Source organism: Panthera tigris, chromosome A2, assembly GCF_018350195.1.
Source record: "Panthera tigris isolate Pti1 chromosome A2, P.tigris_Pti1_mat1.1, whole genome shotgun sequence".
Lineage (NCBI taxonomy): Eukaryota > Metazoa > Chordata > Mammalia > Carnivora > Felidae > Panthera > Panthera tigris.
Genome location: NC_056661.1, coordinates 152664439 through 152678017, shown reverse-complemented (window position 1 = coordinate 152678017; position 13579 = coordinate 152664439). Strand labels below are relative to the sequence as shown.

Here is a 13579-nt window from a genome sequence, read left to right as displayed (position 1 = left end):
ATGAAACAGAATGCAAGAGGAAAACAAAGAAAATGAAGATTATAAGAATGAAAAAATTATGAATACATTTCTCAGAAATTTTCTGGAAGTGCTGACCATGTATCAGGGTTAGGGGGAATGTACTTGCTATAATCCAGTTCACACTTATGATCAGCATTCCCAGAAAATTAGGAATAGAACTTTCTTAACTTCTTAAAATCTATATACCAACAACCTAGAATAAACAGCACACTTGAGAAAATTGAGACAAGGAACAAAGATGTCACTTTCACCACTACTGTTTAAATAGTATTAAAGGACCAGTCTAATGCTCTAAGATAAGACGAAAGTGAAAGAATTGGGAAGGGAGATTAAACTGTCATTTTGAAAAGGTTATGTATTGATTTCAGTAATTTCGACACCCGACATGGGCTTGAATTCACAACCCCAAGATCAAGAGTCGCATGCTCTTCAAGTGAACCAGCCAGGCGCCCTGTCATTTTTTGTAGATGATATGATCATCTTCATTGAAAAGCTAATAAAATAATCAGATGAGTTACTGGAATAGGAGAGTTCAGCAAAGTTGCTGGACACAAACTCAACTTTCAGAAATCAACAGCGTTCCTCGTTACCCACAAAAACCATGAGAGTATCGAATGGAGAAGAATATACCACCCATAAAAGCGACAACTATAAAGTACCTAGAAATCAATACACGAACAATACCTTTACGGAGAAAATTTAAAACTATAAAGTTAATAGAAGAAAGAGCAGGAAGATATATTTGTGGCACAGGGATAGGGACATATCTCCTAACAAGCGCCTCAACATACATGTAGACAAATAGATCAATTTGACTATTAAAAGTTAACATTTTCTGTTCAATTCAGGATGTCCTCCACAAAGTTGAAAGGGGGGTTTCAGACTAAAATATCAAGCACACCTACAACTGGTAAGAGAGTATTATCTATAACAAAAGGATACAACGCGATCGAATAATAAGCGGAGATGAACAGGCAATCGGCAGAAGACGGCCTATAGCCTTTCTTGCAATAACAGGGGATTAGAGGCAACCTAGGTATCCACCTCCAGAGAAACGGGTATCTAGAACGTGGTGGATACATAGTATGGAATACTACACGGTGATAAGCAGCAACACACAGGATGTACACATAGCAACATGGACAAATTTAAGAAAAGTGAGAAAAGTAGGAAAGAGCAAGATTTATAGGCCCAGACCGTTCGTACAAATGAAATTTGTACACGCACTAAATAGCACTATTTTAGACGTGAACATGCATAACAAGGGGCACATATCAAGAGGGCACCTATGAGACACAGGGCGCTGGGGACTAAGGAAGGAAGGAGGAGCTGAATGTATAATAAAATGAGGGAATGAGTTGCTGTACTGCGTGATGGTGAACCACGTACTATGATTGGAGGCACGTGATTAACGCACTGCTTTGCACATGAGGTATCATAAGGCAAAAAGAAACTGACACACGACACACACACGGAGTTTGGAAGTGCAGCGGCCACTTGGCCACGAAGGGAGAGGCTGAGGCTGTCAGAGGGCTATCTGTGAAATCTTGGCACTTCGAATGCCAGGGCAGAGACACGGCTAGACGGTGAGGACACCGAATCACTGGATAAAGCTTCCCCTACTCGAGGCTCACCTCTACACTACTCAGTTCTACGAACCAAAAGATTCTCTTTACTGTTGTGTTTAACAGACTTTACTTTGGTTACTTTTTAAGCCAGGGGTTTGACATCTGCAATGAAAGAATTCTGATATTTATCCACTCCTGTACTGTAAGCTTTTTTTTTTTTTTTTAAGAAAGATTAAAAAAAAAAAAACCACTATGGTTTCACCTCTATAGTTTGGGAAGTTAGGAGAGCAAGAGGAAGTATGAATTTAAGAAGAAAAAAGGCAGAAGAGAGAGAGAGAATAATGTAGCCACCATTAATTAGCTCTTATGTGCTAGGCACGATGCTAGGTGCTTTCCATATCCAGTCTCTTAATTCAACCACACACCCCATCGTTGCTATCATCACTGTAGAAATAAGTTAACAGGCTAAAAGGTAAGCATCTTGTCTAAATTAGTGTCACAGCTTCAGAGCGGGGACTCGTGAACCCATCTAATGTCAGCCTGTTTTCCTTCATGCTATGCCACCTACTAGAAAAAAGATAGTGGGGAAATGGTAAAGGGACAGACACAGGGCACAGAAGAGGTAAATATACAGACAGAAAAAAACAAGCCATGTCAAGGCACACACTGACGAGGAAGGGCCATCGTTTTTGAGGCAAGGACACGCATGACACATCAGAGGGGGCTGTCCTTTGAAGAAACTCATGATCTCCCTCGCGTGTGACTCCACCCTTGGTGTACCCAGAGTCACGTCTTCTGCTTTTATTTCCAATTTTCCAAATTCCTTTAAACAAGGATTGATTTTCCCAGGCATTTCTCAAAGCTTTACTTGGATGAGAAGCAACGTCAGAGATTCCAGACCCTGACTTTGAAATCTAGGGTGTTAGGTCATTACTACCCACGCCAAAACGAACTTCCGTGTGATGTACATACACGGGATGTTACAGTTTGCCTTGTGATAGTAATCTAAGTGCTCATCAATAAAAATAAATACAATAAACCGTGATGATACCGTAAGTATGGAAGACTGTGAACTGTCAAAAAGAACAGAACAGACCCCTATGTACTGATGTGGAATGATCTCTGAGACAACTGGAAAAAATGCTAGGTACTGTGCACCAAAGTGTGTATGCTGAATTTATGTTAAAGAGTCAGGTACATATTTATACTTAGAGCTGGAGAAATTCGTAGCAGTGGTTGCTCTGAGCAAAGAAAACAGGGACTATAGCCAGGAAAGACACGCTTTGCACTCTGTATGCCCATGTACTTGGTACTTTTTTTTTTTTTTTAACCAAGTACAAGGATAATCTTTTCCAAAGAAAATTTTGATTTTAAATCAAGCAGTTCATTGTGCCTTCCCTCCAAAACAGAGCCAATTTGGGGCTCTAGCAGGATCTGAGTAGAAGAAATAAGGTCTTTTCCCTTTTCCCAGTGATGAGACAGGGAAGAGCCTCTTTCCCATTTTTCTGTCTTCCACCAAGCCCACCTGTTTCTTAAAAACAAACCAACAAAAGCCCTTTCTCACATCATCCACGTTTGTTGAAAATACATTTAAGTAAAAGGATACAGAACAAGCACTCACACCACGCCTCTGGACTTGGGAGTGTTGGTTTTTCTATTTTTCTGCGCCAGTGTGCATTTATATTTATGTCTGCTCTTTCTTAATGCCTGGATATCTTGGTCATTTCTTATTAAAAAATTTTTTTTACTTAGTATTATTTTTGTTTACTGAACCAAATCCTAACATGGCATTAGGCTGTTTCAATCGTTTACCACTGTACAGAAATCCTTGTACCATCCTTTTCTCCCTTTGAATAAACTTATAAAAGCAAAGTAACTAACTCCAGCACCAATTGGTTCACTTTGCCTTTGAACTCCATCACTAGGAACTGTTCCATGCACCCGTTTCCTAACCAACCACTCTCCTGTGGCAGAGCTCAGGCCTGAGACAATTTCTTGCCTCCACGGACAGTGTCAGAAGTGCTTCCAGCTGCATATATTCCACTATACTCCTTTGAAGAACCCCTTCTGGACACCTGGCCCTCGTTCAACTCTGGAAGGCTGGGAGCATTTCTGGATTACTTGTTGGCTCTCTAAAGGTTATTCTGAAATCCTTAACTCCTTGGGCCAAGTATCTTCTTAGAAACTTTTCCAAACTACAGAAATAATAATAAAACAGAACTAGGTTGACTGATGATAAAAGCTAACATTTACCTAGTACTTACTACGCGTCACCGTGATAAGTGCTTTACATGCCTAATGTTAATTGGAGTTACACGGAAAAAATTCCATGGTCAAAGAAACTCGGGGAAATTACAGATTTAAAAATATCTTGCTTACGATAACACCTTTAAATATGTTAATATACAAGATGGTGACAACATAGGTGAATGTAGTTGAATAACGATAGATACCTTTAGGGGCTATTACTACCAAGAATCTGCTTTGGCGTATCTGTCTTTAAATATTGTTTTTTAGTGAGGGCATTTGCAGCCTACGCTCTCCCCCATGCATGAGGACCATCCCTTTTAAAAATTCTTCCTCTTAATGATAACGCACCAAAAATATGCATAAGTAAAAGGAAAAAAACACTCATATAATCACTCTATACTTTGGGGTATATGTCTTTTCTGTATTTTCTATGCATATATACATATTCGCTTAAAAATGACAAACTGTTCAATTTCTCTCACATGTTGCTTTCTATGTCATCTTTTCCCCACTCTTTCACCAGAGTTCTAAGATTGAATTCTTTTTCTACTCTTTATCTTAATAATATTTTCTCCAGAGGTCTTCTACAAGTAAGGATTGAAAAGGTGATCACTTCTTGTTTGGGGGTCTTTTTTTTTTTTTTTTTTTTTTTAAAGTAATCTCTATTCCCAACATGAGCCTTGAGCCCATGACCCTGAGATCAAGTTGCACATTCTACCAGCAACTGAGCCAGCCAGACACCCCAAAGATGATCAGTTCTGCCGAATTCCCATATCTACATTTCAAACTTTGACCCTAGTAGTAGTATTCCTTGCTTTCTGTCACACACACACACACACACACACACACACACACACACACACCCTATAACCCGGAGGAAGAACCTAGCAAGCCTACATTCCAGGACTTCCACAGTCTGGCTTCTACCAATCCCAGTATACACCTCACACCAGCCTCGTCTATTTCCTGACTCTGCTCGGGACATTCCCCTTTCCTTCTTCCTAGCCAAATCCCAGTATCCTGAGACCCAGCTCAGTGCCATCCAATTGACAAAATCTTCCCAGATCGCTACAGTCCAATTTCTTCCCTGTTCTGAACTCACATGTCAGGCAGCAATGGACCACACCCTTGTGACGAATTTCGAATTGTTACCTTTTAACTTGTCATGAGACTGCAAAGTGTTTGTCAATACCCTGAAGGTGGGGCCCCTGCCCTTTACTTCTGTATCCGATAGCGCTCAGCACAGTACAATACAGACAACATATACTCAACCACTACTAAAAGAATGAGGTATTAAAATCCAAGTTAGCCCAATAATACAACAGACACAAGAGTAATATGTACATTCCTCTTTATTTAATACAACACATAACACATACAAAAAGAAAAAACACTCATGTAAAAGGTCCTGTCACAAAGGATAGACAGGAAACATCTACACGGAATCAAATAAGGCTCCTGCGTTAAAACAGGGATTTGCTAACTATACCTGGAATATGAGCAAGGCTGTTGCAACAAAAAAAAAAAAAAAAAAACAAAAAAAAATTTTTTTTCCCTGCACTGAAGGCGTATATCCACGGGGCTGATTTTCTCAATTCACAGATCCACATTTAGGAATGTTTAAGCCCTCTCACATGTCCAGAATTCATCAGGGTTTTCTGAAATGTGTGATCATTTTTTGGTTACGAAATTTACCTGTCCTTCTTTCTTCTTAGAAAATAGTGACAAGAGCTCTCTGAAAACTACAGACCGACAAGCCACCCAGAGTTTGGAAAGCTTTGCCACGGAAGTTCAAAGGGTGTGCAGAACCGAGAATGCAAAGGCAAGGTGGCAGTGGGAAGAAGAGTTTAGCTTCTGAGTCATTTCCTGGTGGCCCGCGTCCAATCAAGCACTGGGAAAGACAAAATGGAAACACCTGGGCTCAGTGCAGGGTCGGTAGCAGCAGTTTGGCCATATTCCTGCTCTCCTCAGAGCCGGAAATTAAACAAGCACCAGTTCGTCTCAAAAGAGCCTTATACAAACACACACACATACATACCCACACCCATTCACATGTCATCACCACCCCCTTTTATTTAAATTTATTATTTTTTTTACTAAAATAATACAAAAAAGGGAGACAGGTATATTTACAAAAATCCATGGCTGGTACAGTACATAATTTTTAAGACACACTAAATGCTACAATCTTTCAGGTCCTGAGATTATTACAAATATCAACTCAAAGCTGTGTTCAGGTCCAGTTTTAAAGGAGGAAAAAAAAAATCCCCAAATATTAAGTCACACACTTATTTAAAATACAGTATATCCCTTCAAGTGAGCAAAAACGCACCTCCCTACAAACAAACGCGATACAGTAATCAGTGCCTTTCACCCAGAGGAGCAGCAATTCTTTAGGCTCCTTCCTTCAAGATCGGTTGTGAAACATGTTGGCATCTCTACCAAGTGCGGAGGCGGCTAAGGTAAGAGGAAGATGTGTACCTGGAGGGAAGTTCCTCTACAGAGTGAACGTTCACTGTATAAATAAGTCCTGTTTTTTCCTTCTGTTACCAAACAAAAGTCTCTCCCTTATCAAAATGCATACCACAAGTGTTGGAAATATGTGCTTACCCAGACTAAAAATCAGAATCTTTATTTCCAGTTATAGCAAATAGGTCTGCAGTTCCGCTATAATTTTACAACTGCAAATAAACTTTCTTGCTTGTAATGAAAGAGAGAAAACACCCATCACTTAGTTACCTTGGTAGACTTTGATTAACGTATTGTTTGGGGCACAAAATTTTCACCAGCCAGAGATTTCATTTCCTTTTCTTTTAAGCTTGACAACGTTTAGTGAGCAAAACACAAAGGCAAGCCCCACATTATATACTCTTCTTAAGAACAGTTTGATATTTTTGATACTTTCTATAATATAATTTTTCAACGACAGCCAACAAAAGGACAGTACAAAGTTTGAATCTTTTCTATGGCTGGCCAGAGGAAATTATCTGTAGGTTGCAAACCTGCCTCTACTGGTGGAAGGGCCCCTTACTTATCAGAAGGTCTCAGACGGGATATGTAATTAATTATGTAGGCATAGCCAGGATTTAAAAAGTTGGCCATCTTTGGCCAATTTTCTAAACTCACTATATAAAAACAGCAATACTTTTATCAGCTGAGAATAACTTCTTTGTCTTTTAATGCCCCTTGCCCAAACCGGGGTCATCCTTGGTAAATTTGCAGGTTTGGGAAAGAAAAATCCTATGTGCTGCCACAGGGCACGTCAACCCTGCAAACAGCACACGACAGCCAAAAATGAGAAAAGTTTATGGTTGCGAGGACAGAAAATACAAGGTAGGTAAGATCTGACAAATTAAAGGCAGGTTGTCACACAGAAAAAGATGCCAAATGGCTGGTCTTCGTCACTGCTGACTCTGAAATGTGCTTGGGGGTAGGTGGAGCTGTTAACTTCAAAAACAAAAGTATTTCCAAGTTATCTTGAGGAATAGTTATCTTTTTTGTATTTCAATTAGGTTTCCATTAGTGCTCTATTACAAAATATTTTAAAACTAGATTTAAGGTAAAATAGAATTATATTATTCTTAGCAAAATGGGAGAAAATAATGGGCAGAGTCTTCTGAGGAACATTAAAACTGGCAAGAATTTATATGGCCTGTGTGACTCAGGCCTTTGCAAAAGTAGGTTTATTCCAGGGGTGGTATGAAAATAAGCAAGGAAGAGTATTAGGAGAAATAAGAGCCCTTGATAAAAGTCTGCATCTTTTTTGAATAGCCTTGAAAAGTATCAAGAGGAGGCCATGAATTACAGCTACCACACTGTGTAGCAGGAGAGTAATCTAGTTTTTAATACAAGGGAGAAGAGAAAAAAAAATTCCAGTCACCAGTGATGATTCCAAATCCTGGAAATACAGACCCCCTTAACTATACTACTGAGATTTCTGGAAGTATTCTTGACCTGTTTGGGAAACAGTTCAGAAAACTGCTAACCTATTCTAAATAGAAATAGGTAAGAAAGACTGAGAAGTTCAAGAATTACAGTATGAGGAAATTAAATAAAGGTCACAAATAGCTACTTTCAAGCAAACAGTACTTTGGGAGTATCTGAGAAAAATGTCATTTACTGTCAAGTTGTTCAAAGACAGTCTCATTAAACTCCTCTGAGTTCCTGTCTGAGTCTGTGCTAGGATATAAACAGTCTCCTGGACGATGCCTGTACCGTAGTCTTCCCTTCTGAATTCAGTGGAGACACAGGAAAGATGGGCCAGGTGAGTGAGAAAAGGAGGTGAAAGTCTAACCTTTCTGCCCCAGACTCTTGACAACATGCAAGTGATATTCTAGTGTAGCAACTAGCTGATGAAATGGTTAACTTAAGAGCTCAAACTAGAGGTAAGAAGAATGAGGAAAGAAGGAATTCAACATTAAACATTCAAAGCTATTTTTAATTAGAGTCTGACCAACTGTTCAGCTCTATAAACCTGAACACTGTGCCACAGAATCTAAAACGTTCTCATAACTGAACACTGGGACTATTTTATCTTAACAACCCAAAGACACTCCATGATTCTAACTACAGTTTTGCACCAGTAAAAGGATCTGTACTTAAGTTTTTGAATATAAAGTTCACATTTTAGGATAGAGGAACACACAAAATATCTCTGTGTTATGCTTCTGTTAATTTTCCCTAGAGGAACAAACACACATTCAACAAAACCCTTATGCCTTATTTCTTTGGGTAGAAGTCATTTAACATCTATTATCTGAAGCATGGAAAAAGAGGGAAATGTGGAAAATAAAGAGTACGTTTATCTGCATAGCTGATATTTAGAGGTTACTAACTAAGGCCTTATCTGGAAAAAGCAGTAAACAACCAAAAAGTGATTTGTAAGGAAAAACATCCTATCACTAGATATTAAATGGGCCTTGGCCAGTTGTGGGAATTAACCCAGATGCTCGGTCTGCTTGGGCATGGTGCTTTCTCTTGACTCACTTGAGCTGGATAATTTCTTCCTTACGGTCTACATTCTCTTTCCTGACCCTGAATCTGTGCTGTAATTTAATTCTGCACACACTCTCTAATAATTGTTGCTTAGCATTTAGCCCTAACTAAAAATGCAGCATCCATTTTTTCCCGCTGTTGCTGTTGTTTGAAACGATAAAGGAAAATTGTAAGCATCACTACTTAATATGCCAGGATGGAAAGTGGGATAAAATGATCTTCGTTTCTTCCTTAGAGATGAGCAAAAACCGGTTTCCTTCTACCCCCACCCTTCCCACCCGTGTCCCAGCTAAGAAGTGAATCCTGCCTCCCCTCTCCCCATTCTTCTGTAACCTGAGTGGCAGATGACTCCGCCTCCGTTGTGGGTGGAAGGAGCCTGAATTACACAGAGGTGGCCGGGCTAACGGTACACCCAGCTGACGGCGTGTAGCGCCTGCTCCTTCAGGGCAAAGCCAGAGAAGCCAGTAGTGACATGAATAGTACACAGTCTCTGATTTACAAGAATGAGGAGTTGTCCATTCCTGCTTAGAAGCTAAAAGCTTAGCTTTCCATCACCAAACAAGTGCTCTAAGGAAAGCAGACTGAGAAGATGGAAAAGTGAGACGGAAAAAACTTTCAGGATCATTTATCAACTTCAGTAGCCAATCACCCAACCTTTACCTAGCTGCAGCTCCACGGCCTTGGCAAAAATCACACATGTATTAACACCATAAAAGGCTAAAAAAGAAAATCTACTTACAATTAAGCAACTTAGTGTTATTCCCCCTCCCCACTTGTTAACCTGAAACTAACCATTTTCATCCCACCACAAATATGTTTAAATAATATGCATCTGAATTAGAATTCCAGTGATTCTTCTTTAAACTTAAAAATCATATGGTGCTTTTTATACCCATCATGGGGACACATTTTTTTAGCCTCTGCGGGAAGATGGTGATACTTTTTAAATCTATAGGACATTTAGAAAAACTCAAAGTATTTTTGAAATAGTAAAGTCTCTGATATCCCTGGGAGGTAGGTGAATATTATTATACCCAATTTTCGAATGGGTAGTCTGAGGCACGAAGGTTAAATGATATTCCCCGTTAAATATAGTAATTCAAGAATGACTCGCCCGAACTGAGGCTGCCAGATAAGCGCTGTGCTCTCAGGTAGCGCTACCAGGAGCCGCTGCTTTCTTGTTCGCCACCCGTCTCCTCTTCCCAATTAAAATGTCTTTAAAAGGGGGCACTTATTAGATATATTTGTACTGGGCTTTGAGGATTGGTTCAACTTAGTCTCCCTTAATGTATCATACCTGTTTTTAACAAGAAACAGATGAATCTTAGATACCGAAAATTAGGCCAGTTTGTTCAAGGGAGAAATCTAAATAACCATAAAATCAGAGTAAGCCAGATGTAATTATCTGGCAAATAAAAAGAAAACTGAAGATCTCTCAAGAATGCTATAGGTTATATGAGTGTTTACAGGAGTATCTGAAGTCTTTCTGAGTTTATCAACCTTTTCACAGATATGCAGCTACATGAATTCTTCAAAAATAATTTCCCAGAGAAAAATCTGATGCACGTTTAATGTTGACAAAGTTGCCATCTTTGTTCAAAACTTATTCAGATACAACACCGAGCTTCTGACTCTAGCTGCCCATGTCTTTAGTCTTGCCTGCCATAACTTGATAAGTGCTCCTTATCAACTTGACCCACAAAAGACTGTTACTCCAATGCTTTCTCCAATAGTACTCATGCCAAGTTTGAAGGGCACAGAGCAGTGGGTTACATCCAGGATGGTCAATGAGTCCACTAAATTTATTTTACTTGAAATAAGTGACTTATTATATTTAGGTATTTTTGTTAACTTCTACAAACAGATACTCAAAGGGGGAAGATAGCATCTTGTATAAAGACAGTTTCCCAATCTACCCATTTGAATTGACTAAAACAATGGAATAAACAAGCCAGAAGTTTTGCAAACACTGAAAGGAGTGTGTTTGGAAAGGATGCGATGGTACAGCAGCTACTAGTTATACACACACACACACACACACACACACACACACACACACACACACATATGTATATGTATATATATGTATATGTATATATATGTATATATATGGATATGTATATTACATATGTATACATATATATGTATGTATGTATCTTATACATATATCCTTATACTTATAAAACAAAAAAAGGAAGAATAATATTACAGCATGACATGATGTTGGCAAGTATGAGATTCTTCCTCCTGAATCCCCTGACTTATTAGCCTGTACTTTAGGATATCTGAGAACACTTTCAAGAGGGGGAAAAAGAAAGAAAAAAAAGGCACTTAACGAAGACAAAGGCCTGAATTGAGCGTGTTTTAGAGGAATAAGCATTTTACCAGAGCTAAGAAATGATTTACAGAGAGTTAAACTTTTCCCCTTAAATTTTATAAAATAAAATTGCAGAACATGTTTGTAATCATTTACCTACTACTGCATTTTTCTTCTGCTTATTACAAAAGCAAAAAACATAACAAAACAATCATACATGCACAAGAGAAAGTAAAAGTGCCCCTTTTGAGAACATATGGTCAGCAGAAACTATAGTGCTGAAGCACAAGGGAAAGTTCTCAAGTTTGGCCTGATTATAGATTTTTCTCACTCTTCTATTTCTAATTTAAAACAAAGCAAAACAAAACATCAACGAACCAAAAAGGCAAACATAAATTCAAAACCTAAGTGATAATAAAAAGAATACAGGGACCAACCAGTGTGCTTTTACGGTACACTCCTAAAATAAAGTATCCTAACTCTATACATGGGTCAAGTTATATGACAAAACCTCCTAGAAATGAAGAACTGTAAATTAGATTAAAATCGACCAATACAGGCAAAGTTCATGTTACAAATGTAGCAGCAAATATGATAGATAACTGGAGTTCTAAGAGATGATCCCAAGGGACATAGAGTTCTCACAATCAATGGCAGTTTGATTAACAGCAGAATTTCCATTTCAGAAAACGTCTTGAACCAAGTAGAGGTGGAAAGGGGAGTGGTAAGGGCAACCGGAACAGACTAGACGTGTCTGCCCTTTCCAACCCTGGGTAGTAAACAATTTAGATCTGCTTTGGAGGGGGTGGGGTGGGGTGGGGTGGGGTGGGTGGTTGGGGATCCTGGGTTAAAAATCTTTCCCAATACGTTGTTTTCAAACAGGTGTCAAACCCACAGTATCCAAACATGTATGTGCCCGGTTCTTCCTCCTACCTCGGTGATGCAATACACCCTATTCAACTTCTAGGATATGAAAAAAATGTAATTTGGGGTAACAACATCCATCAAAGGGGTGGCAGGCATGACAGAATGTACTAACACAATCCTCTGATTTCCTCAGAATATCGGGATTTTGTGACTTCAGATTAACTTCACTTCTTTTCCCAAAACGTTTTTCTTCAGGCTGTTTTAAAACCATGATTTCTTTTACACTTGGATTTGAGAAGCATGTGAGAAAGAATTAGAATTGAGTTATAGTGGAATTATTGCTTGCATTGACTTTGGAGGCTCTGAATGAGCTTGACACTTTGCTCCCAAACAGTCTCCAACTGAGGCTCAGCACTGCTATCTCTGAAGACAACTCTGCTGACCGTTATTGCTTGTGAATACTGAGGATTAACTTGTATGTACAGTAACAGCTTATACATCAGTGAAGGCAATTTAAAATACACGACAGTTGAAAACAAAACAGCTTAATTTTCCTGAATCAAGAATCCCGCTGACTGGGACATAATTAAGTGTGCTGATTATTTTTGCATTGGGATGTTGCTAATGCTCTTCAGAAATACACATTGCTCTATATCCTTTCCAATTACTCACCGTTTTAAAAAATAACACGATTTGACTTTTAAGTGCAAAAATACAGTATGAGTCACAAGTCTCTGTGCTAAAAAATAACCAATTTATATGGTTGTATTTAGTAAGAAAAACTGTAAAGACAGGCACCCATAAAGTATGGACACCATTTTCAATGTTATGATCTAGAAAAGAAACAGTTCTGTATTTACATCTAGGAGCTCTCTGGTCATACTTATCTATTAAGAAATATAAAGATGTTTGTTTCATTTGTACAACATAAAAGGGTCGTCTTGATTGAAATGGACGAAAGTTAGTGAAAATGTGGTGGGGGGCTGAGGGGGGGGACCAGGTAGCAGTCCTCAAGGAATCAAGAGTGAAGAGAATAGAATATCATCTCCATATATATGGACTTTTCAGAGCCAAGAGCCTTCAGATAATTTTAATGGTTAGTTATAAAATAATACTTGGGTGAAGAATTGATAATCCTGTTCTTCTCTAATGACAACCAAGAATTGTCAGGGATCTTCACGTAGCATGATTCAGAACTGATGGATTTAAGAAACCGAAATTATTCCCTGACTTACATTAGTAATGAATTTATATATAAATAAATCTTCATATGCACACAGATGAACACATACACAATTATCAGCAGGAAGAGAGATTAGTATGCACTGTGACTTCTCTCCTGGTGTGGGAAGTAAAACAAAGGCTATTGCTTCCCAAAGGAAAACTCCCATAGAGTATTAGCAAAGACTTCTTTTTCCAAATTAGATAAAAGCAACAGGTATACTACACTCGAATAACTCAAGAAGTGGGTAAGCTTCCCTAATTTAAAAAACCAAACAACCTTTAATTAAACATATTCGATTCAAGTCAAGCCTCGCTGCAACATCCCAATATCCTTCCA

At 38.7% G+C, this 13579-nt stretch overlaps 1 protein-coding gene across 2 annotated transcripts in view; it reads right to left on the bottom strand.

Annotated features, from left to right (window-relative positions):
• Window positions 1-5173: 5173 nt before the first annotated feature.
• Window positions 5174-13579, bottom strand: part of UBN2 (ubinuclein 2) — a 77590-nt gene continuing 69184 nt past the window's right edge. Inside the window, exon 18 of one of the 2 annotated variants that reach the window (XM_042973365.1) lies at window positions 5174-5730. The gene's annotated coding sequence lies outside the window, so the exon portion shown is untranslated. The remainder of the gene's footprint in view (window positions 5731-13579) is intronic. The other variant, XM_042973360.1, reaches the window with a different exon arrangement.